This window comes from Nerophis lumbriciformis, linkage group LG27 (assembly GCF_033978685.3).
Source record: "Nerophis lumbriciformis linkage group LG27, RoL_Nlum_v2.1, whole genome shotgun sequence".
Lineage (NCBI taxonomy): Eukaryota > Metazoa > Chordata > Actinopteri > Syngnathiformes > Syngnathidae > Nerophis > Nerophis lumbriciformis.
The window spans coordinates 32182640-32208172 of NC_084574.2; the positions used below are offsets into that span (position 1 = coordinate 32182640).

General features: G+C 39.3%; 1 long non-coding RNA gene across 1 annotated transcript; it reads left to right on the top strand.

Moving 5' to 3' along the window:
• The first annotated feature begins 16066 nt into the window (after nt 1-16066).
• On the top strand, nt 16067-24882 carry LOC133624307 (uncharacterized). Its single transcript, XR_012051223.1, has 2 exons — nt 16067-16165; nt 24600-24882. It is a non-coding gene; the product is annotated as an uncharacterized lncRNA (long non-coding RNA).
• The last annotated feature ends 651 nt before the right edge of the window (nt 24883-25533 follow it).

The window sequence follows — 25533 nt, forward strand, 5'->3', positions numbered from 1 at the left end:
AATTATGTAAAACCTACAAACTTGTTTTTTTCATGAGAATATTATAAATGCAGTCTATTATACAGCATTATTCACATGTGAATAATATAAACACAGTCTATTATACAGCATTATTCACATGTGAATAATATAAACACAGTCTATTATACAGCATTATTCACATCTGAATAATATACGGTAAACACAGTCTATTATACAGCATTATTCACATGTGAATAATATAAACACAGTCTATTATACAGCATTATTCACATGTGAATAATGTAAATAAAGTCTATTATACATTTAAGTACAGTCAAAAAGGAACATGTATCCCAATAATTATGTAAAACCTACAAACTTGTTTTTTTCATGAGAATATTATAAATGCAGTCTATTATACAGCATTATTCACATGTGAATAATATAAACACAGTCTATTATACAGCATTATTCACATGTGAATAATATAAACACAGTCTATTATACAGCATTATTCACATGTGAATAATATACGGTAAACACAGTCTATTATACAGCATTATTCACATGTGAATAATATAAACACAGTCTATTATACAGCATTATTCACATGTGAATAATATACGGCAAACACAGTCTATTATACAGCATTATTCACAAGTGAATAATATAAATACAGTGTATTATACAGCATTATTCACATGTGAATAATATAAATAAAGTCTATTATACATTTAAGTACAGTCAAAAAGGAACATGTATCCCAATAATTATGTAAAACCTACAAACTCGCCACAAAATTAACAACAACAAGATTGATTTTTCAAAAATTATTTTAAGATTGAATGTTGCCATCAATTCCACGTGGGTGCACGGCATTGTCCGTGGGTGCTCGGGCCCCCAAGCACCGACGAGATCGGCGCCTACGGTGCAATCTGTACTGAATGTCATGGCAAATAACTCACCTAAATAATGCAATCACACAATATGTTTTAAGTCTTTAGTCAAACGACCAATGTCGTGTTCCAATCACTATGCTGCAGGAGGATCATCAGTGCAGGGGCCAACTGCTGTATTCAACGATCCGGTTTGTGTGTTTTATATTTGTTTACTTCTCAGCTCTACAGCTATTCATCCCTCATTCAGTTCCTCGTTTCTATGTCCTCTACAGAGAGATCCTGCTGATCACCCCTATGAGGAGATAACGATCCGACCCTCGACTGGCCTTGTCCGGCCTCCAGTAGACCAGGTGCACTATTCTAGAGTCACTTTCCATCAGGACTTAGGCAACATCTCAACAGACCAAAACACTGATAGCAACAGTGAGTACTCCTCTGGCAGTGGAATTCAGGTTAACACGAATCAAGATGCAAATAGTATTTACTCTACTGTAACAAAACCTAAGAGGCCATGACAGCATGTCGTTTGTTTTGGAATATTTTCAATTGGCCTTGAATGACTGAAAAAGTTCTGGAATTCATTTTTACATGTTTTAAGCAATTATTGTATATTTGGGGTTTCTATGGATTTATTTTATTTTTTTAATTTTTGGCGCATTTTAGCTGCTTGATATTTCCTTTTTTACATTTTTTTTAACATTTGTTTTTTTTGAATGGTTGACATATACAGTCCAAATGCCAAAAACATTCATTTTTAGTTGTTTACTTTGCAAGACCAAATTAAAACTGCTCTCTTCATTTAAGACGTCCAACACAAATTTAGGAACACACATTAAGGCAGGGGTGTCCAACTCATTTTAGATTGGGGGGCCACATGAAGAAAAATCTACTCCCAAGTGGGTAAAATCACGGCATGATAACTTAAAAAAAATAAAGTCAACTTCAGATTGTTTTCTTTTTTTTTAAAGGGGAACATTATCACCAGACCTATGTAAGCGTCAATATATACCTTGATGTTGCAGAAAAAAAGACCATTTATTTTTTTAACCGATTTCCGAACTCTAAATGGGTAAATTTTGGCGAATTAAACGCCTTTCTATTATTCGCTCTCGGAGCGATGACGTCACACCGTCCCTTATGCCACCGAAGATGATCAAGAGAAGAATATCGACCCTAGCTTCCCTGGCCTGCTGACATCAACTCCAAAACTGGACAGATCAGCTTTCAGGAAAAGAGAGCGGATGAGGGTATGTCTACAGAATATATTAATTGATGAAAACTTTATTCATTACTCGCGGTTTTACGTAAATTATTATACATAAACTGTGTTTACCAATAATTTAGCTTAAAAACATTTTTTTTTTTCAATCATTCGAGTACATTCGGGTAGTCTTGTGTAATGCAGTGTTTTGTGTCTATTTAGGTATGGTTAACCTGAGTGCTGAAATCGAGGAAAAATATATGTTCTTAGCGCGCCTGAAATGGGCTGTCGGCACTCTCAAAGTGCATGTTGTTGCCAAATGTATTTCATATGCTGTAAACCTAGTTCATAGTTGTTAGTAATTATCTTATCAGACAGTGTTAGGCCGCTGAAATCCGAGTCTGAATCCGAGCTAATGTCGCTATACCTTGCTGTTTGTTTGTATTGGCATCACTGTGTGACGTCACAGGAAAATGGACGGGTGTATATAACGATGGTTAAAATCAGGCACTTTGAAGCTTTTTTTAGGGATATTGCGTGATGGGTAAAATTTTGAAAACATCTTCGAAAAATAAAATAAGCCACTGGGAACTGATTTTTAATGGTTTTAACCCTTCTGAAATTGTGATAATGTTCCCCCTTAAAATAGAACAAGCACATTCCGAAATTGTACAAATCATAATGTTGTTGGATTTTTTTTTACAATTACCTGTTGTGGTTAATAGTATATACACTTTATTTGTCGTTATTTATATTTTCTGAATAAATTATGTGATAATGTTCATCAGTCAACTCATTGGTGTTAATTTTCAATCTATCAAGATAAAAATTCTATCAAAATCAAATTATAGTATGCTATTTATGTAGTTTGATCATTTTCTTCGACTGATGTACTAACATCATGTGGTTTATTTTGTACATATGTAGCATCATCTACAAAGATACAAAGAATTGCTATTGCGACATCTGGTGGACACATTTAGAACAGCTGTTTCTTTTATTAAAACATTTCAGGTTAATTTTCATACTTAGCAAACTCATCCCGCGGGCCGGATAAAACCTGGTCACGGGCCTGAACCGGCCCTCGGGCCGTACGTTTGACATCCCTGCATTAAGATAAGTTGAATTTATGAAATGTTTTACTGCACATAACCATTATCAACTGTTCCCAAACAACACGCAAGTCATTGCTTTTTTTATGTCAAAATATAGATATATGCTTTTTTTTTTTTTTACTGTAGGTAGAGAAAATAATAACATTATGGGGGTGGGCCAAAGTAAAGGCAAACTTAACTAAATACATACAGTGGGATGCGGGGACCCCAAGAGGTAGTTGTGGGGTGTCCCCAGCTAAATGACAGATAGTTAAAAGTGACGGACCCTTATTGGGTCCATTTGTACACTCTAAGTTACATTAACATTGATATTATACATGTGGGCTCATAGATATTAATACCGTTAAATGTAGCTTTGATGTAGCAAGCTACTTTTGCCGTGTAGCTTGTAGTGTAGCTTGCTACAAATCTCCGAGGATTGCTTCCCCTGTAGTTTAGCTACATTTAATCGAGAGTGACTTGTAGCTTAGCTGACTACATTTTGGAAGTAGCTTGCGCCTTGCTTGTTTTTTTTTTGTTTTTTTTTTTAATAAAAAAATACAATCATGTGTGCTTACGGACTGTATGCCTGCAGACTGTATTGATATACATTGATATATAGTGTATATATTGTGTTTTTATGTTGATTTAATAAAAAAAAAAAAAAATTTTATTTTTATTTTATTTTTTATTTTTTTTATTGTGCGGCCCGGTACCAATCGGTCCGCGGACCGGTACCGGGCCGCGGCTCGGTGGTTGGGGACCACTGATCTTTTGTGTTGGTAATTTCCTATGTTGTTTCAATATTTCTGTGTATCTGTATTGGCTGTCGGATAATACTTTGTTTTTGATAAATTGATACATTTGTCTTATCTGTAAATATTTTTTCAATAATTTCGGACAATTGTGGGAATAATTAAACTGGTCTGTAGTTAGTGTTTTTTTCGTCTCGTCTCTGCTAAGTAAATATTACTTTGGCTTTTTTCCCTTTATCTGGCACACCTATCTTTGGGCAGTTTCACCCATTCCTCTCTCAGGTTAGATGGGAGGCGTTGGTTTTCATCCAGGATGTCTCTGTACATTGCTGCATTCATCTTTCCCTTTATTCTGACTTCCCGCTGTTATGATCCGTTGCCCGGATCATAGTTTATTTAGGTTTTGATTCACGTGTGGTTTAAGTTCTGTTTCAGAACCCCTGTTTTTTATTTCTCTGTTGTCATGGGTGCTGATTAGTGTCACCTGCCTCTGATTAGTGTTCGGGACACTCTATTGTTCCTGGGCACTAATCAGAGAGCTATTTAGTCCAACCTTTTCACCTCACTAAGTCTGGTGCTTTTGTTTGCCTTCCTGCAACACGTTACGTGGAAGATTTCCTGCCTCTATGTTTTCGATTCCTGCGCTAAGTTTCGCCTTAGCTCCCCATGCTATCGGCACGCGTCTCAATTGTTTGTTCATGTCTTTTTGTTTGATTTATGCGAATAAGTCATTCTCCCACCTGCACGCTGTATCCAGAGTTCCTGCTGCATTGTTGGGAGAACAATCCGCGCATCATCGTGCGACCACCTCGTAAAAGTCGGCCAGTGTTTTCCGCTGAAAACCATCTTCACAGCATTATGCTGCCACCACCATGCTTCACTGTAGGGATGGTATTGGCCTGGTGATGAGCGGTGCCTGGTTTCCTCCAAACATGACGCCTGGCATTCACGCCATAGAGTTCAATCTTTGTCTCTTTAGACCAGATAATTTTGTTTCTCATGCTCTGAGAGTCTTTCAGGTGCATTTTGGCAAACTTTTTACTAAGAAATTAAATATGTCTGGCCCCCTCTTCCATAAAGGCCTGATTGGTGGATTGATGGAGGAATGGTTGTCCTTCTGTAGGCTCTTCTTCTCTTCTGACCATCGGGTTCTTGGTCACCTCCCTGACTAGACTAAGATGAATGCAGAAATGTACAGAGACATCCTGAATGAAAATCAATGCTTCCCATCCAACCTGCACCTCTTGAGAGGTGCTGTGAAAAGGAATGAGCAAAGAAGAATGGGCAAAATTAAGTGCCCAAAGATAGGTGTGCCAAGCAATGCAGCATTGTATTAAAAAATGATTGAGGCTGTAATTGCTGCTCAGGGCACATTAACAAAAGTATTGAGCAAATGCTGTGAATACTTATTTTTTTTTAATAAATTAGCAAAATTGGAAAAAAATACTTTTCACATTGTCATTAAGGGGTTTTGTCTGTATAGAGGGGGGGGGGGGGTTACCCACATATGCGGTCCTCTCCAAGGTTTCTCATAGTCATTCACATCGACGTCCCACTGGGGTGAGTTTTTCCTTGCCCGTATGTGGGCTTTGTACCGAGGATGTCGTTGTGGCTTGTGCAGCCCTTTGAGACACTTGTGATTTAGGGCTATATAAATAAAGATTGATTGATTGATTGATTGAGTTTGAGGACAAAAAAGTATTTATTCCATTTTGGAATAAGGCTGTAACTGTCATTATCCGTTGCCCGGGTCATGTTATGTTTAGTTTCGGGTTCATTCCTGCTGGAATCTGTGCAGTTGGGGAAGCACAGCTCCTTCCTCTGAGGTCGCCGCCTGCTTCTCCACCAGCGAGGGCGCTATCAGGGGAAGCTCCACTTCCATTCCAGCTTCGAGGACTCCTCAAGCCAAGCTTCCAGCTCCTGCACGGCCTCTGTCGCCAAGCTTTTGTCCAGCCTGGCCGCTACCTCCTGCGGAGCTGGAACTGACTGCAGAGCTGTAGGCGAGGATGATGGCGTTGGCGGCAGACCCACTGGAGACGATAGAGGCGGCGGCCGGGCTGGGTGTAGCGCAGGAGGCGGCATCCGGGCAAGAGGTGGAAGCTTGACTTGAGCAGGCGTTGAAGCTGGCCTGTGAGTGCAGTTCAAAAACTTGTGAGAGACTCACATTTTTGCAGCAGATTCTTAAAAACAATGGAGTGCTGTCATTGAGATGGTCTTTGACTAGCAGTTTTGCTAAAAATACATATTAAAAAAATTACCCTACAAATTACGGCAAACAAGTGTTAAATAGCAACAGTAAAACACCGTAAAATCAAAAAAAGGTTCATCACTGTAGTAGATCAAGTGGATTCCTGCAAATCAAGAAACAATTCATAACCTAAATTATTATGGTAATACTATGTCGAAATCACGTCGCATGCGCAATCCCGCATGTCATCTGCTGCAAGCTCTGCCGGCACCTCCGCTAGAAGCGCGCCGGGACACGCCTATGCTCGCTCTTCTCACATCGCAGCAGGCAATCACCAATCTACGCACCTGGGCCTGATGAAGACAGACAGCATAAGGACCAGCGGACCCGAAGATCCAGTGCCGGAACATAGTTCACTCATTGTAGTAAGCATCCCTTCTCTGGCTTCCCTCCTGCGTACTTGTTCTCTCTGTGCCTTCTCTGTCCCCGTGTCTTATGTCCTCTGTGTTCCCCGCAGTGTTTCCCCTGTTTCCTGTGATCGAGCAGTGTGCCTCGACTTCCCTCTGGATTCCAGACTGCCTCCCTCGATCCTCGACCCCTGCTTGGACACGGACTTCGTTGCTTCTCTCCAGCCCCCGACCTCTTGCTTGCCCACAGACCGCCTTCTTGCCTTTCCCCTTTAGTCTGACGAAGGATTCATCCAACACACACTTACAACAAACTCAGCATCAGGTTCAATAAACCTGTTGAACTGACCTCTGCCACTTCACCCCAGGCCAATAAAAACTTGCGGCCACCCGGTCGTAGGTCTTCTGGGCTCCCATATAAGCCCCTAATTGGTGGGAGTGAGCGAGGTACAACACCCGGGTGACGTAACTTTTCGGCACTAATAGTTATTCAACAACCCCCCCCCCCTCTTAGCTTTTGCACTTCGGTACAACAGGCCCGCTTTTACAAAACAATGAGGATAGGACATCCCACTCAACCCAGAGCCCAGTTGACCGTCTATGGCGGCGATGCTTTGGCGGGCCATCTCCAGCTTCGGGTTGGCCCATTGGGCTGTGGCGTACTCGCCCTGAGGTGGATTCCCCTCGACCGTCATAAGCGGGAACTCAGAGAAAGGGTCTTCACCGGCTGGAGGGGTCTCTCCTCCTTTGGTGTCTCTTTCAGATGCTCCACTTCCTGGTGAGGCTCTTCTGGGTGCTCGGACGGTGGGATATGCGGTCCGCGGGGTCGAGGCTCAACACTAATTTACAACCAATTTATATGCTGGTTATATATGTTGGTTATATAATCCAAGTTTCAACAGCAGATTTGACGGATACTTGACAATTTCAGAACAAGTATAACATATGATAATGGATGATAATGACAAGTTGTTGCTTTATTTTTGTTTTTTGTTGGTTTCTTAGTCCACATGATGTCCAATTCATGTTTCTTCTTGTTCCAGCCGTCCATCGTGTAGCCGGCCAAAGGTCCCATCAGGACAGGTCGGCTCACCCGGGCCCACACCCCTGCCGGAAAACCCTTTGTCAATAGCATTGAGCAACCATGAGATTAGCTCCATCTTGCCTGGGTATCTTTCGTCTTCTGAAGCCTTGTCTGGTGTGGTATGTCCCTTATTCCACAGTGAAAAAAATGCCAACATGGCACTGCCATATTTATTATTGAAGTCACAAAGTGCATTCATTTTTTTTTAACATGCCTCAAAACAGCAGCTTGGAATTTGGGACATGCTCTCCCTGAGAGAGCATGAGGATGTTGAGGTGGGCAGGGTTGAGGTGGGGGGGTAGGGGGTAGCGGGGGTGTATATTGTAGCGTCCCGGAAGAGTTAGTGCTGCAAGGGGTTCTGGGTATTTGTTCTGTTGTGTTTATGTTGTGTTACGGTGCGGATGTTCACAGTGTGGCGCATATTTGTAACAGTGTTAAAGTTGTTTATACGGCTACCCTCAGTGTGACCTGTATGGCTATTGTCCAAGTATGGCTTGCATTCACTTGTGTGTGTGATAAGCCGTAGATAATATGTGGTTGGGCCGGCATGCAAAGGCAGTGCCTTTAAGGTTTATTGGCGCTCTGTACTTCTCCTTACGTCCGTGTACACAGCAACGTTTTAAAAAGTCATACATTTTACTTTTTGAAACCGATACCGATAATTTCCGATATCACATTTTAAAGCATTTATCGGCCGATAATATCGCCAGTCCAATATTATCGGACATCTCTAGTTTAAATACAGTATAATGTTGATATTGTATAGTTTATATGTTATATTGTAGCACTCACCATACATCAATTGAAAAAAATTAAAGTTAATGCAAGTGATCGGTATCGGCCAAACTCACTCATGGAGGACTTTAGGCGTCTTGGGTATGTACTTGGGCCTGGAATTTGGTGCTACGCCTCTGCGTATATGCTCAATAAGTTCATTAATAAACTGTATGAGAATATTTTGGGGTGGTATAGCTCAGCGTGGCCGTGCCAGCAACTTTAGGGTTCCAGGTTCGATCCCCGCTTCTGCCATTCTAGTCACTGCCGTTGTCTCCTTGGGCAAGACACTTCACCCACCTGCTCCCACACCGGTTTAAAAATGTAACTTAGATATCGGGTTTCACATTGTAAAGCGCTTTGAGTCACTGGAGAAAAGCGCTATATAATTCATATTTATTACACATTTTTTAATAATTTATCTCGCCCCCTGCTGGTGAAAAAGATTGTTTGTTAAACGTATAGCATGTTCTATATGTTATAGTTATTTGAATGACTCTTACCATAATATGTTACGTTAACATACCAGGTTAGTTATTTATGCGTCATATAACGTACACTTATTCAGCCTGTTGTTCACTATTCTTTATTTATTTTAAATTGCCTTTCAAATGTCTATTCTTGGTGTTGGATTTTTATGTCCCTTATTCCACAGTGAGTTCTTTTGCACCTGTGTCCCACAGTTGAGATAGTCCAAACAACTCGTCTTGTTTTTGATTGTTTCCCAACAACACATTTTTTACCGCAAGGTTGAACACTCTTAGGCTAGAAGACGGCTTAATTTCTCCGCTCACATTGTCCCACGTTTTCACCCCCGCTAACGTTTGAGCCTTGAATGTGGAATTTATCATGTTATGTTTGAATTTCAGGACACCCCTGAGTTCATGTGGACCATCTCTGAATGAAAACAGACTGTGTATATTTGCAGGTAGAGCCCTTTGTGAGGCCATAAACATAACTTGAAGGCTACTGTATTGGATTATATCATGTAGTTCAAGAAAATTACTCATTATGAACAGATCATTGGTATGAGCTCTATATGGGGCATAATGTATAATTCCAATTGCCTTTTTCTGGAGCTTAAATAGCAATTCAATAGTGTCCCTGTAGGTTTGCCCCCAAACTTCAGCGCAATACTGTAAATGCGGCAATAAAAAATAATAACACGGAAGTGCTGCCGCTGTCTTAACAAGGCACAAAGCTCTGCCCCCATGCGCTCTCCCGCGGCAGGGGATACAAAATATTTCAGAGATAGACAATTTCGCAAGACAGCGGCCAACGCTAAAACGCCAGAAAAAACTACACTCACCAAGTTTTCGTTTAATACCGTCACACGTCACGGTAATATTGAGAAGACTTTGAAAAGATCCCTATAACCGTATTTTTTGGATTATAAATCGCAGTTTTTTTCATAGTTGCGACTTATACTCAGGAGCGACTTATGAGTGAAATTATTAACACGTTACCGTAAAATATCAAATAATATTATTTATCTCATTCACGTAAGAGACTAGGCGTATATCAGCAATCGTCACACACACACACGTCAACCAATAAAGATTCGGCGGGGGCGGGTCATGGCAGAAGTGCATTGTGGGAAAAAAAAGATGCTACCTGCTACTACTTCCGTACCTATGAAAATGTATCATTTCAACATTGGCGGTAACTTTTAAAAACTGAGATTAGCGATTAGGAGTGACAGATTGTTTGGTAAACGTATAGCATGTTCTATATGTTATAGTTATTTGAATGACTCTTACCATAATATGTTTGTCATGACTTGGTCCTGGGTGTTTGCTTTTCCGGAATGCAGCGGAAAGTTGGCTCGGGCGAGACGGGAATGTAAATACATGATTTATTTAATATACCAAAATAAAGTACAAACGAAAAGCGCGCACAGTGGCGGAGAACAACCTATGAAACCAAAAGACTATAGCAAAAAAAAGTACAAACGAAAAGCGCGCACAGTGGCGGAGAACAAACTATGAAACCAAAAGACTATAGCATTAATAAACAAAACTTACTTGGCATGGACTAAAAGGAGCAGCATGAACGATGGACATGAAATCAAGTGTCAGAAATGTGCAGAGCATAATTGTGAAATGTCACCAGAAAGACAAACTGAAAACAATGAGCTTAAATACTATAGACATGATAAACGAAAACAGGTGCGTGACTCAAAACGTGAAACAGGTGCGTGACGTGACAGGTGAAACCTAATGGTTGCTATGGTGACAAAACAAAAGTGCACAAAAAGTCCAAAAACAAAACCGAACATGACCAAAACAAAAACATGATCACACAGACATGACAATGTTACGTTAACATACCAGGCACGTTCTCAGCTGGTTATTTATGCGTCATATAACGTACACTTATTCAGCCTGTTGTTCACTATTCTTTATTTATTTTAAATTGCCTTTCAAATGTCTATTCTTGGTGTTGGAATTTATCAAATAAATTTCCCCAAAAAATGCGACTTATATATGTTTTTTTCCATCTTTATTATGCATTTTCGGCCGGAGCGACTTATACTCCGAAAAATACGGAATTTACCATAAGAAAAAAACTGTTATGATCCTCTGCCCGGATCATAGTTTGTTTATGTTTTCGAGTCACTTGTGTTTTCAGCACCTCTTGATTTTGTTTGTTTTCAGTTGCCATGTCGACAGATTACATTCACCTGCCTCTGGTTAGTGTTCGGAACGCGCACCTGTTGTCCGGGCACTAATCAGAGGGCTATTTAGTCTATGCGCTGGCCTCACTCGGTCTGGCTTACTAGTTTGTTTTTACACAACTGATGACGACGTTTATTTCTTGTTATTTAGCTGCTAGTTTTCATGCTAGGCTATTTTGGCTTGCTTGCTCCCACGCTAGTCCTTTTGTTTTTGCCTTTTGTGCTATGTCTTTTGTTTGTTCCCCGTATGATTTATATTTTAAATAAATAATTTTCCTACCTGCAAGCTGTGTCCGAAGCCGTCTGCATCCCTGGGAGAACAACCACGCATCATTATGCGACCCCGTCGTTACAAAAACGATTCTCTATTGTTAAATTAACGGATTCCACAATAACATATTGTATGTAATGTTTCATACATTGTGACAATATTTTTTACTGTGAATTCTTGGCAAGCACAGCTGCCAGTATTTTACCGTACATTCCACTGATTTAAAACAAATAAAAAATACAATGTAGCAGAGTGATCCTGTAAATAAAATATACATAACAAAATCGAATGTCTAACGTAGAGGACCCTGGTTGCATATTTACAAAATAGAAATAATAGTGAAGGGGTGTGGATGGAGGAAGTGCTGTAACAAAGAGGAACCATTTAGCAAAGATAATGGAAAACATGTCTTTCATAAAAAAGATTGAAGAAACAAGCAGAGCACGACGATCAAAACTCTTGACATGGACACATTTTTCCTCTTCGTGGCATTTCTTATAGGAGGTAAGTCAATCAAATAAATTCTGCTATTTGACTGTTTATTTTTATCCCTGTTTTGCAGGGTTGGAGGCTGAAAGTATGTCAGTCACAGGAGTGTCTGGGCAGAACATCACAATAACATGCTCTTTCAAAAACAAAGATAACTATACTAAATATTTCTGCAAAGACCCATGTAGAAATGACGATGTCTTAATAAGTAGCAGTGTTTATAAAGTCAAGTGGGACACCAACAAATACAGTATAAGGGATGATAAAAGCAGATTTCATGTTACAATCTTTCACCTGAAAAAAGAAGATTCAGGTACATACAAGTGTGGCGTCGAAGTCAGTGTGTGGCGGCATCCACTACAAACCGTTGTCATCACTGTTAAAGAAGGTGAGTGATTACACTTTTGTTTGGTACACTTGTACAACCTCATGAGCTCCAGTTAAGTTTTATGTGTCTTTGTCAGAGGGGTTTTGGATGTGCTTGTAGTTTGCAAGGGTGTACAAAAAGGGTGCAGGGAGTACATTACAATATGATGTCATTGCGATATTGTGTTAGTACTACTGATGATATCAGGATACAGCTGTCATGTTCTACTTAGACATTAAACATTAGACATTAGACAAACTTTATTCATCCACAAGGGACATTGTTCCACACAGTAGCTCAGTTACAAATGATGGAAAGGGTAAGGATGGAAAGGATATACCATAGTAGTAATATAAAATATATATTTACATATACAGTATATCAGTGGCGGGCAGTGTGTTTCTCACCTAGGCCTTCAGTGATCTCCGACTTAATAATTACTCCTCAAAATACCATAATTGATGTCACCACATGACCATTGCTGGAGAAATACTATACACATTTACACCCTACTGGTCATTGAACCACATCAACAGTGTACAAAAGGGGTTCTTTTCTGGCGCATTTAAAAATCAAATAAAATGCATCAGCAATTACAACATATACCGTAAATTTCTCTGCTTGGCTTATGCAACTTCGGGTCAATAAAGTTTGATTCAAAGTACACACTTCTCAAAGATATATTAACTGCCCTGACCATATGATGGCGACAAATACACATGTAACAATGTTAATTAAAGCATGACACACTTTAACAACAAGAGTTTACAACTTCTCGTTGTAACAGAACAGCTACTGTCAACAACTTGTGATCTGATTGGCTATCGCAACTGTCTATCAACTCTATGTGTTCTCAAATTCATCCGCTAACGCTCCCGATGAGTATCCAATCACAGGACGTGTACATTTCACGTTCAACGTGAGGCCAGCTAGAAGGCCTTACTGACAACAACTCGTGATCTGATTGGCTATCGCAACTGTCTATCAACTGTATGTCCCCGTTCACTTACAGTGCACGGACGCCCGCATTGTTGATTCTGAAGGCGTCTGGCAGATTTGGTACAGCATGGCAACATAAGCTAGCTGAATTCTGATTTGATACAAACTAAAATTAAAAACAACAGCACTAGAAGGAGCATAATATGACATGAAGAGAATATGAATACTTTTAGATATTTAGGGAAAGTAAATAAAAAAATAATTTTATCTTTAATTATGATCATGATTTCTGGTTATGTTAGGCCAGCAGACAAGGCCTTGCTGGCCCTGACGGCACACCACTGCAGTATATAATATATACTGATATATTAAATAACTATTAATGAAATGCAAATGTGCGGACACTCGTGATATCGCCCTGTCTCTGCTTTGTCTGCGTCACGGTACTCGATGTTCGCCCTTGGCAGTCAGCAGGCCGATTCTGGAAACAAACACTGATACGAGACGATGTCCCTTTGCACCTATAGAAAAGTACAACTTCAGCACAATTGATAATAACTATTGCAACGGCCTTTAAGCATAAGAGTTGTGTGATAACTTACACATAATAATTATTCTAACACATATTAAATAGTAAAAGACTGCATTCGTTTTTTGCGCTCATGAAGTAGTGATTAGTAGTTGTAGTTAAACGGGAACATTATCACAATTTCAGAAGGGTTAAAACCATTAAAAATCAGTTCCCAGTGGCTTATTTTATTTTTCGAAGTTTTTTTCAAAATTTTACCCATCACGCAATATCCCTAAAAAAAGCTTCAAAGTGCCTGATTTTAACCATCGTTATATACACCCGTCCATTTTCCTGTGACGTCACACAGTGATGCCAATACAAACAAACATGGCGGATAGAACTGCAAGGTCTAGCATCATTAGCTCGGATTCAGACTCGGATTTCAGCGGCTTAAGCGATTCAACAGATTACGCATGTATTGAAACGGATGGTTGTAGTGTGGAGGCAGGTAGCGAAAACGAAATTGAAGAAGAAACTGAAGCTATTGAGCCATATCGGTTTGAACCGTATGCAAGCGAAACCGACGAAAACGACACGACAGCCAGCGACACGGGAGAAAGCGAGGACGAATTTGGCGATCGCCTTCTAACCAACGATTGGTATGTGTTTGTTTGGCATTAAAGGAAACTAACAACTATGGACTAGGTTTACAGCATATGAAATACATTTGGCAACAACATGCACTTTGAGAGTGCAGACAGCCCATTTCAGGCGCGCTAAGAACATATATTTTTCCACGATTTCAGCACTCAGGTTAACCATACCTAAATAGACACAAAATACTGCATTACACAAGACTACCCGAATGTACTCGAATGATTGAAAAAAATAAATGTTTTTAAGCTAAATTATTGGTAAACACAGTTTATGTATAATAATTTACGTAAAACCGTGAGTAATGAATAAAGTTTTCATCAATTAATATATTCTGTAGACATACCCTCATCCGCTCTCTTTTCCTGAAAGCTGATCTGTCCAGTTTTGGAGTTGATGTCAGCATCTGCTTTGAGTGTCGCAGGATATCCACACATTCTTGCCATCTCTGTCGTAGCATAGCTTTCGTCGGTAAAGTGTGCAGAACAAACGACTGACCATTTCGTCGGCTTTCCCCACAGCCTCGTATTTTGAACAAATTTCGTCCAATTTCTTGCCACTTTCGCATCTTTGGGACACTGGTACAACTTGAATCCGTCCCTGTTCGTGTTGTTACACCCGCCGACAACACACCGACGAAAGTGAGAAAATGGCGGATTGCTTCCCGATTGCTCCGAAAGCGAATAATAGAAAGGCGTTTAATTCGCCAAAATTCACCCATTTAGAGTTCGGAAATCGGTTAAAAAAATATGTGGTCTTTTTTCTGCAACATCAAGGTATATATCGACGCTTACATAGGTCTGGTGATAATGTTCCCCTTTAATATAAAATAGTAATGCACTTGAAATTACCAAAATATGGTGAATATTACATGTTATCATAAATGTCACTACAATACTTAACTTACTACACCATGTATATAAAACAATGTTGGAGGTTTTTGAATTTTTTTTAGAGGGCTTGTTAGGCGCAATAGTTGGAATCCCCTTTACCTCGATTGTTAGAGGCCTCTTGCTAACGTTTTTTATCATATGTGTTTTTGTCCCACATAAGGATTGTGAATGATAGACAAAATAAAATAAAATAGGGCAGCTCACATTTAATGCAGCTAATAATTCAAAACAACCTTCAATATGACGCAGCACAGTTCTGCACCGTGGCAAACTACAACCGCAATAACAATGTTGTTAAATGAAAAACTCCCTGACATCAATCGAATCAAATGCAGGCAGTATTATCTTTGCAATGTCATAATGTAAAAGCAACAGTAAACAAGTTGCATGCACCCGTACAGATATTTGTTCCCTTATTGCTTCTCTTAGCACTGTTTTCATGTACGCTGATAATGAGAAGCAAGCCACTTGACTTCCTGTTTACTCTTCAATGTCCTTGTGTCTTTAAGCAATAACACCAGAGAGCGAGCCAACAAAATTACCTGAACAAGTTCATCCAAAAAATTCATTATCATGTAAGTCACTACTCGCTTATTAGATCACGCAGTCTGTGTGCAGCATACTCACTACCCACCTGTGCAATGGATGAACGTATTCCACCTATAAAGCCTTTTGTATGCTGATGCTTGACAACCTGTATACTCTTTGATTTCCTGTTTGTTTTTAAGCAATGAACCCAGAAGAAGAGCCAACAAGCTTACCTGAACAAGTTCATCTGAAAACTTCATCATCACGTAAGTCACTATTAGCTGGACATTGGATCATACAGTCTGTGTGCAGCAAACAAATATCGCAGATGTGATTTTTTTTCTTTCTTTTAAATGTCTTTGCAGTGAAGCCGTTGTACATCAGCGTGAGCCTCGGAGTGACTGTACTCGTCTTGGCAGTAATCATCACCATATATTTTCGACACCGAAAAGGCTACATTTGCACATCTTCTGGTATGGAAAAAAGACATTGGACATATATGGTAGAAAATATATTCACGAGAGAAATATAATACAGAAAATATCTCATTACTCATTAACCGAAATATTGATTGATACAATATAAGAAGAGACCATTTTAATTCCAAGACAAGTTTAAGTTTTCAATAACCTCAGAATTATTGCTTATTAGTAACTAGAGATGTCCGCTAATATCGGCCTGCCGATATTAGCGGCCGATAAATGCGTTAAAATGTAATATCGGAAATTATCGGTATCAGTTTTTTTTATTATCGGTATCATTTTTTTTTTTTTTTATTAAATCAACATAAAAAACACCAAGATACACTTACAATTAGTGCACCAATCCAAAAAACCTCCCTCCCCCATTTACACTCATTCACACTCATTCACACAAAAGGGTTGTTTCTTTCTGTTATTAATATTCTGGTTCCTACATTATATATCAATATATATCAATACAGCAGTGACGTGCGGTGAGGTTGATGGCTGGTGAGGCACTGACTTCATCACAGTCAGATTTACAAACATATGAACCCTAAAGAGTATCTTATTCACCATTTGATTGGCAGCAGTTAACGGGTTATGTTTAAAAGCTCATACCAGCATTCTTCCCTGCTTGGCACTCAGCATCAAGGGTTGGAAGTCACTGCTGCTGCCTACTGCTCCCCTCACATCCCAGGGGGTGAGCAAGGGGATGGGTCAAATGCAGAGGACAAATTTCACCACACCTAGTGTGTGTGTGACAATCATTGGTACTTTAACTTAACTTTAACTTTACACATACAAACTGTAGCAGACAAAAAAGCACATTTAATAAAAAAAACGTTATTATGGTCTTACCTTTACTTATAAGTGCGGGAACAGTGGTGTTCGTGTTGGAGGAGTTGTGAATGAATGAAATATGAAATCCGTGCTGCAGTCTGCAGGTGTACCTAATGTTATGTCCCTGCAGTCGTTCGCGGCTCCTCCGGCGCGAGCAATGTTGTTTTTGCACTTTTTGGCTTCTTGTTAAGTGACTTTTTTTGGGTGGATTCGGTCTTGCACGTGCAGGGTTTGGGTGTGAGCTTTGGTTGGTATGGCGCTCCGGTCGGGGGGTGCAGTCTGCGGCGGAGGTGCAATAACCGGCACTAGGAGGCGTGAACGCGAGCCTCACACAGTGTGTCTTCGCAGCAGTTTTATGATCGCTCAGCACAAGAAATACGTTACACACATACAGTTGTTGACAAAATACACTGTACATTATATACCTCAGCTAACTAAACTATGGAAATGTATAATATAATTCATATAGCAATACGGTCTCACTGCACATCAGGCCAGCAGTTAGCCGAGTGCGCAATCCATGGTGAGGCACAATTGAGTGACGTGCCTCAACTGGCTGCTGTTCACCGCACCGTCTCTTCTCAGTATTTGAACGGCAAATGTGAAAATTCAGCGATTTTGAATAAAAATAATCTAAAACTGGTGAAGTTAAATGGAAAATAACTTTATAGTATAATCACTGGATACATATAACAATTTAATTAATTTTTTTTCTTTTTACATTTTATTTCTTTCCATGATGGCAGGTGAGGCCCTGCCTCACCTGCCTCTAGTGACCGCACGTCACTGCAATACAGTCTGCAAGGGATACAGTCCGTAAGCACACATGATTGTGCGTGCTGCTGGTCCACTAATAGTACTAACCTTTAACAGTTAATTTTACTCATTTTCATTAATTACTAGTTTCTATGTAACTGTTTTTATATTGTTTTACTTTATTTTTTATTCAAGAAAATGTTTTTAATTTATTTATCTTATTTTTTTTAAAGTACCTCATCTTCACCATACCAGGTTGTCCAAATTAGGCATAATAATGTGTTAATTCCACGACTGCATATATCGGTTGATATCGGTATCGGTAATTAAAGAGTTGGACAATATCGGAATATCGGATATCGGCAAAAAGCCATTATCGGACATCCCTATTATTAACCCTAACCCTAACCCTAACCCTTATATGTTCCCCTAGTGTCCAAATAACTCTAAATTAAGTCAGTAACACTTTAGTATGGGGAACATATTCACCATTAATTAGTTGCTTATTAACATAATATGTTCCCTATATTAAAGTGTTACCTGGATTTCACTATGTAAATCGATTTGAGTCACTAGAGAAAAGAGATGTATAAAAATAATTAACTTCAATTCACTATTAATCATACATCTTCAGTAGTTCTTTCTTGACTCTGCTTCCTTAATCGCCATTATCTCAATTAGCACCATACCGAATATCGACCTCCGTTGTTTAATGCTCATTTAAGCTTTTATGCTGATATTTTTGCCATCAAACCAAAGGTTGTGCTGTAAAAACATATTTATAAAGTAAGGACATGACAGCTTTCAAGACTTATAAAGTAACGAAATGTAAATACTCCCAAATAAAATGTTGTCAGGGCTGAGTGAATGTATGTTTCGGTCAGTGAATTAACAAAAACAAAACAAAAACGATTGGTATCTGAATTTCATTGTGAAATACAAAAAATAAAATTGAAAAACAAAAGGGTCTTCTTTTTTGTGTTGAAAAGCAATCGCTAGATCTAAAAACTGACCATATGCACATGTTAATATTCTGACACCTGCAGGCGAATAGAGTACCCAAAAATTGTACTCAAGTAAAGGTACCTTTACTTTAAAATAATATGACTCAAGTAAAAGTAAAAATTTGTCATCAAAATAACTTGAGTAAGAGTAAGCATTCCGCGAAAAAACTACTCAAGTGTTGAGTAACTTGTGAGTAACTTCTGTTTTATTCAGTCGCTATTTTTTAATAGTTCTAACCGTCACAAAATATAAATGGAATTTTGATGGCTGATTCTGAATGGTTATTTATTGGGTTTTATATGGCCGGAGTAGAGGACCTCCCATCGGCCCTGTTGTAAGCGGACTTTTATTTACGTTTATTTACGAGTTAGAATGCATTAAAAAAATACATCCGTCGTCATGTCTTTCATAATGATTGTGAAAGATAGGTAAAATTTAAAAAAAAGTGCAGTTCCCGTGTAAGTAAATGGAACAGAGTGAATGTTGTGCATTACTACCCACCTCTGCCGACACCAGAATTGGAAGTTGCTACATAAAGAAAGACTGTGGACTAGTTGGCAGGGAAAAAACAGGTTTATCAGAATTATCATGGATCTACATGTTTTCATATTAAATACAGGATACAAGACCACATTGTTTTATCCCCCTCCAGACCAGTCTGCAGTATTTTCTTAAATAGAAAATTACAGTTCCTGAGTCTGATTATGAGAATTTATGTTTTTGGTAATATTGTTAGTTTCTGTTGAATGGTGATTTTCATTGATTCTACATCGAATTCAAAATGAAAATGACACCGTGTATTTAATTTTTTGCATTTCAAAATGAAATTCAAATAAACCAATCGTTCGATAATCAATTTCCATTCATGAAATGAAAATATAATGACCAAAACACTGACTGGGTTGAATATGTTGGTATATTTTTACTTCGTATTGAGTTTTTACAGCACAGATTTTACAAACAAATTCCACAATATACCTTTAAAGAGCAGTATTACTGTGTTCTGCCCACAAAAGTACATGTCCTTTTGGTCTGCCTGTATACAGATCGGCCTGGCAATGTATTTGATCTGGTCCGCGGGTGACATATGAAATTTATGGTGATATATGAAAATCAACATAATGTACATTCGGCCCACATGGCAAATTTTGTTAAGTAAGACCCTTCTTTTGCCTTCCAAAGCAACAGAATCTCACTGTAAACAGTCGACAGCTAGTCGTCCCTCACCGCATTACGCTTCAAACACTTTAAGATCATCTCCTCTTCCTCCTATCCAGTAAATCGCAAAAAGCCACTGCCTGACCAGGGCTCAGAAAATCTGTAGAGACTCCTCCCACCCCCACCAACGACTGTTTTCACTGCTGGACTCTAGAAAGAGGTTCCGCAGCCTCCGTTGCAGAACCTCCAGGTTCTGTAACAGCTTCATCCCTCAGGCCATAAAACTCTTGAACGCATTGTAATAATTCCCTCAATTCCCCCCCAAAACGGATTAACTCGCTGGAATATAAAGACAATATAACATACATCCATAAACGTGGATGCATTTACAAAAGTGCAATATATATTTATCCGTACAGTAATCTATTTATTTATATCTGCACCTTATTGCTCTTTTATCCTGCACTACAACGAGCTAATGCAACTAAATTGTGTTCTTATCAGTACTGTAAAGTTTAAATTTTATATATATATATATATATATATATATATATATATATATATATATTTATTTTTATTAAATTTTTTTGTTTTTTTTGTTTTTTGTTTAGTTTTTGTTGTTGTTAAACATGTTCTACAATTTTTTGGGTCCAAATCAATCATTTTCAAGCATAAACATGGCTAAATATATATATATATATATATATATATATTTTTTTTTTTTTTTGTATTGTTTTTTTTGTTTTGTTTTTTTAAATATATTCTACAATTTTTTGGGTCCAAATTAATCATTTTCAAGCATAAACATGGCTAAATAAACCAAAATGACAGAAGAAATTGGCCAATAGAGGAGACCAAACCAAACAGAACCAGCTGTTCAGTATCGTGGCCACTGATTGGCAGCATTACTACACTGGATTAAAAGAGTTTAAAGGTGACTAAAGGGTGTTATTTCATGTCTAGATGGCTCTAATAATGTTGAAAAACGTATTTACAAGGTCATAAACATTTTTTTATGCCCGAGCTATGAAGGTATTTGAGTTATAATTAATGATTCATACTTTGCGGAATTTAACTTATCCCGATCATGTCCAGAACCAATTACCAACGACTGTGTATCTTATGTAATACCTTATGACACTGGAGGTGACAGTGCTATTAGTAGATGCATTGGACCAACCATTATTACTAAGGGTGTCACATTACTGTGAAAAGTAGAAATAATTTAATTGTACACAAATATAAATGACACCGGTTCATCTATTAAACCCTGTCCATACGAAAAAACACTATAAAGATGCATGAAAACACAGTCAGGCACTGTAGATTGTCACTATTTGTTTGACTGCACTCATTGGATTAACCAATTCTCCGACCAATAGGAAAGTCCAAATGATTAAATGAAGGGCTAAGAATAAAGTTAAGTCTTTCAGAGCCATGTCTCAACAGCTACACATTCCAAAGTCATCAGTTTAGGCAAATTGTATTTAAGTATTAGGATAGTCACCACTTTGTCATGGTCTGGAAGAAGACCCAAACTATCACCCTCAGATGAGAGGTTAAGAAAAAAGTAGGATGTTGAAGAAGAAAACGGAACCACCAAGTCTTAAGCCTGCCATGAACTGGAAACTGAACAAACAAGGTCACTGTTCAGTGATAAGGCAGTATTAAATTGGTGTCGACACCTTTCGAACCGCAACTAAAATTTCCTCTCTCTGTGCAAGTTCTGGGTAAAAAAAACTTTTTATGATCAGGTGAGATAAAGACTGAGCTATTTGGCCAGAATGGCAAATGCAGACTAAGAAGAAAATGTTTTAATAACATCACCACGCGAATTAATAAATGCTAAGACTGCAAAGTAACTGTTAAAGGGGAACATTATCACCAGACCTATGTAAGCGTCAATATATACCTTGATGTTGCAGAAAAAAGACCATGTATTTTTTTAACCGATCCGAACTCTAAATGGGTGAATTTTGGCGAATTAAACGCCTTTCTAATATTCGCTCTCGGAGCGATGATGTCACAACGTGGCGTCACATCGGGAAGCAATCCGCCATTTTCTCAAACACCGAGTCAAATCAGCTCTGTTATTTCCTGTTTTTTCCACTGTTTTCCGTACCTTGGAGACATCATGCCTCGTCGGTGTGTTGTCGGAGGGTGTAACAACACGAACAGGGACGGATTCAAGTTGCACCAGTGGTCCAAAGATGCGAAAGTGGCAAGAAATTGGACGTTTGTTCCGCACACTTTACCGACGAAAGCTATGCTACGACAGAGATGGCAAGAATGTGTGGATATCCTGCGACACTCAAAGCAGATGCATTTCCAACGATAAAGTCAAAGAAATCTGCCGCCAGACCCACATTGAATCTGCCGGAGTGTGTGAGCAATTCAGGGACAAAGGACCTCGGTAGCACGGCAAGCAATGGCGGCAGTTTGTTCCCGCAGACGAGCGAGCTAAACCCCCTGGATGTCTTGGCTCACATTTTGGCTCAAGAGAAGAATATCGACCCTAGCTTCCCTGGCCTGCTGACATGAGGGTATGTCTACAGAATATATTAATTGATGAAAATTGGGCTGTCTGCACTCTCAAAGTGCATGTTGTTGCCAAATGTATTTCATATGCTGTAAACCTAGTTCATAGTTGTCAGTTTCCTTTAATGCCAAACAAACACATATCAATCGTTGGTTAGAAGGCGATCGCCGAATTCGTCCTCGCTTTCTCCCGTGTCGCTGGCTGTCGTGTCGTTTTCGTCGGTTTGGCTGGCATACGGTTCAAACCGATATGGCTCAATAGCTTCAGTTTCTTCTTCAATTTCGTTTTCGCTACCTGCCTCCACACTACAACCATCCGTTTCAATACATTCGTAATCTGTTGAATCGCTTAAGCCGCTGAAATCCGAGTCTGAATCCGAGCTAATGTCGCTATAGCTTGCTGTTCTTTCCGCCATGTTTGTTTGTGTTGGCTTCACTATGTGACGTCACAGGAAAATGGACGGGTGTATATAACGATGGTTAAAATCAGGCACCTTGAAGCTTTTTTTAGGGATATTGTGTGATGGGTAAAATTTTGAAAAAAAACTTCGAAAAATATAATAAGCCTCTGGGAACTGATTTTTAATGGTTTTAACAATTCTGAAATTGTGATAATGTTCCCCTTTAAAAAAAAATAGTGTTATTAGCGAACTCTGGCCTCCAACCTTCAGCACGCCAACAAAAAAAAACACCTAAATGATGTTTGCAACATAAAATAATGACCCTATTCAGACATCACATTTATATGAAGGTTTTTATGTTTCTCACAGGAGAGACCAAGAACACATTCAAAGCCACTGATACCGCTGTTTCCAAAGAAAACCTAAAAACAATTCAATCAATCAATCAATCAATCTTTATTTATATAGCCCTAAATCACAAGTGTCTCAAAGGGCTGCACAAGCCACAACGACATCCTCGGTACAAAGCCCACATACGGGCAAGGAAAAACTCACCCCAGTGGGACGTCGATGTGAATGACTATGAGAAACCTTGGAGAGGACCGCATATGTGGGTAACCCCCCCCCTCTAGGGGAGACCGAAAGCAATGGATGTCGAGTGGGTCTGACATAATATTGTGAGAGTCCAGTCCATAGTGGATCCAACATAATAGTAAGAGTCCAGTCCATAGTGGGGCCAGCAGGACACCATCCCGAGCGGAGACGGGTCAGCAGCGCAGAGATGTTCCCTGCCGATGCACAGGCGAGCGGTCCACCCCGGGTCCCGACTCTGGACAGCCAGCACTTCATCCATGGCCACTGGACCTGTGCCCCCCCCCCCCTCAAGGAAAAGGGGAGCAGAGGAGAAAAGAAAAGAAACGGCAGATCAACTGGTCTAACAGGGGGGCTATTTAAAGGCTAGAGTATACAAATGAGTTTTAAGATGAGACTTAAATGCTTCTACTGAGGTAGCATCTCTAATTGTTACCGGGAGGGCATTCCATAGTACTGGAGCCCGAATAGAAAACGCTCTATAGCCCGCAGACTTTTTTTGGGCTCTGGGAATCACTAATAAGCCGGAGTTCTTTGAACGCAGATTTCTTGCCGGGACATATGGTACAATGCAATCGACAAGATAGGACGGAGCTAGACCGTGTAGTATTTTATACGTAAGTAGTAAAACCTTAAAGTCACATCTTAAGTGCACAGGAAGCCAGTGCAGGTGAGCCAGTATAGGCGTAATATGATCAAACTTTCTTGTTCTTGTCAAAAGTCTAGCAGCCGCATTTTGTACCAACTGTAATTTTTTAATGCTAGACATAGGGAGCCCCGAAAATAATACGTTACAGTAATCGAGACGAGACGTAACGAACGCATCAATAATGATCTCAGCGTCGCTAGTGGATAAAATAGAACGAATTTTAGCGATATTACGGAGATGAAAGAAGGCCGTTTTAGTAACACTCTTAATGTGTGACTCAAACGAGAGAGTTGGGTCGAAGATAATACCCAGATTCTTTACTGATTCGCCTTGTGTAATTGTTTGGTTGTCAAATGTTAAGGTGGTATTATTAAATACATGTCAGTGTTTAGCAGGACCGATAATCAGCATTTCCGTTTTCTTGGCGTTGAGTTGCAAGAAGTTAGCGGACATCCATTGTTTAATTTCATTAAGACACAAGCAATTGCTCTCTCTTCATCTGCAGCTCAACGCCAGGATTCCAGCAACTTCATCGCTCCGTCCTCACCGATTCCTCCAGACTGTCTGTCTCACCATTCCACAATCAGCCACAACAGCTGTGTCCCTGCTCAACCTACAGACGGGACATACTTCATAAGTCTCGGTGCAACGGATGAATCGGCCATCTACTGCAACATGAGAAGAGTCGTGATGTAGTCTCGTTAAAGCCACAACTGCGTTCCGCAATGACTCATCAGATAACACGAATTGGCCCCTATATGATAAAATACAGGAACTTTCGTAAGTTACGAGTTGTCACCTGTTTTTTTTTTTCTCTCTTCTCTTTTTGTCCTGTTCCACTTTCTGATTCACAGCAACAAAGGAGTCACATCCTTGTCCCAAAATATCATGCAAAGGTTTTATATTTTAAAAAAACGAGGATACTCTCAAGCACACACATACACACAAAATCACAGGCAATAAATATGTATCATTTTTGCCTAAATAAGCAACTATAAGGATTACATCTGAATGAAAATAACATTGAGAGTCACCATTTACACCATCACTGGTAATATTTTTAATGATAATGACTAGAGATGTCCGATAATGGCTTTTTTGCCGATATCCGATACTCCGATATTGTCCAACTCTTAATTACCGATACCGATATCAACCGATACCGATACATACAGTCGTGGAATTAACACATTATTATGCCTAATTTTGTTGTGATGCCCCGCTGGATGCATTAAACAATGTAACAAGGTTTTCCAAAATAAATCAACTCAAGTTATGGAAAAAAATGCCAACATGGCACTGCCATATTTATTATTGAAGTCACAAAGTGCATTATTTTTTTTTAACATGCCTTAAAACAGCAGCTTGGAATTTGGGACATGCTCTCCCTGAGAGAGCATGAGGAGGTTGAGGTGGGCGGGGGTGGTAGGGGGTAGCGG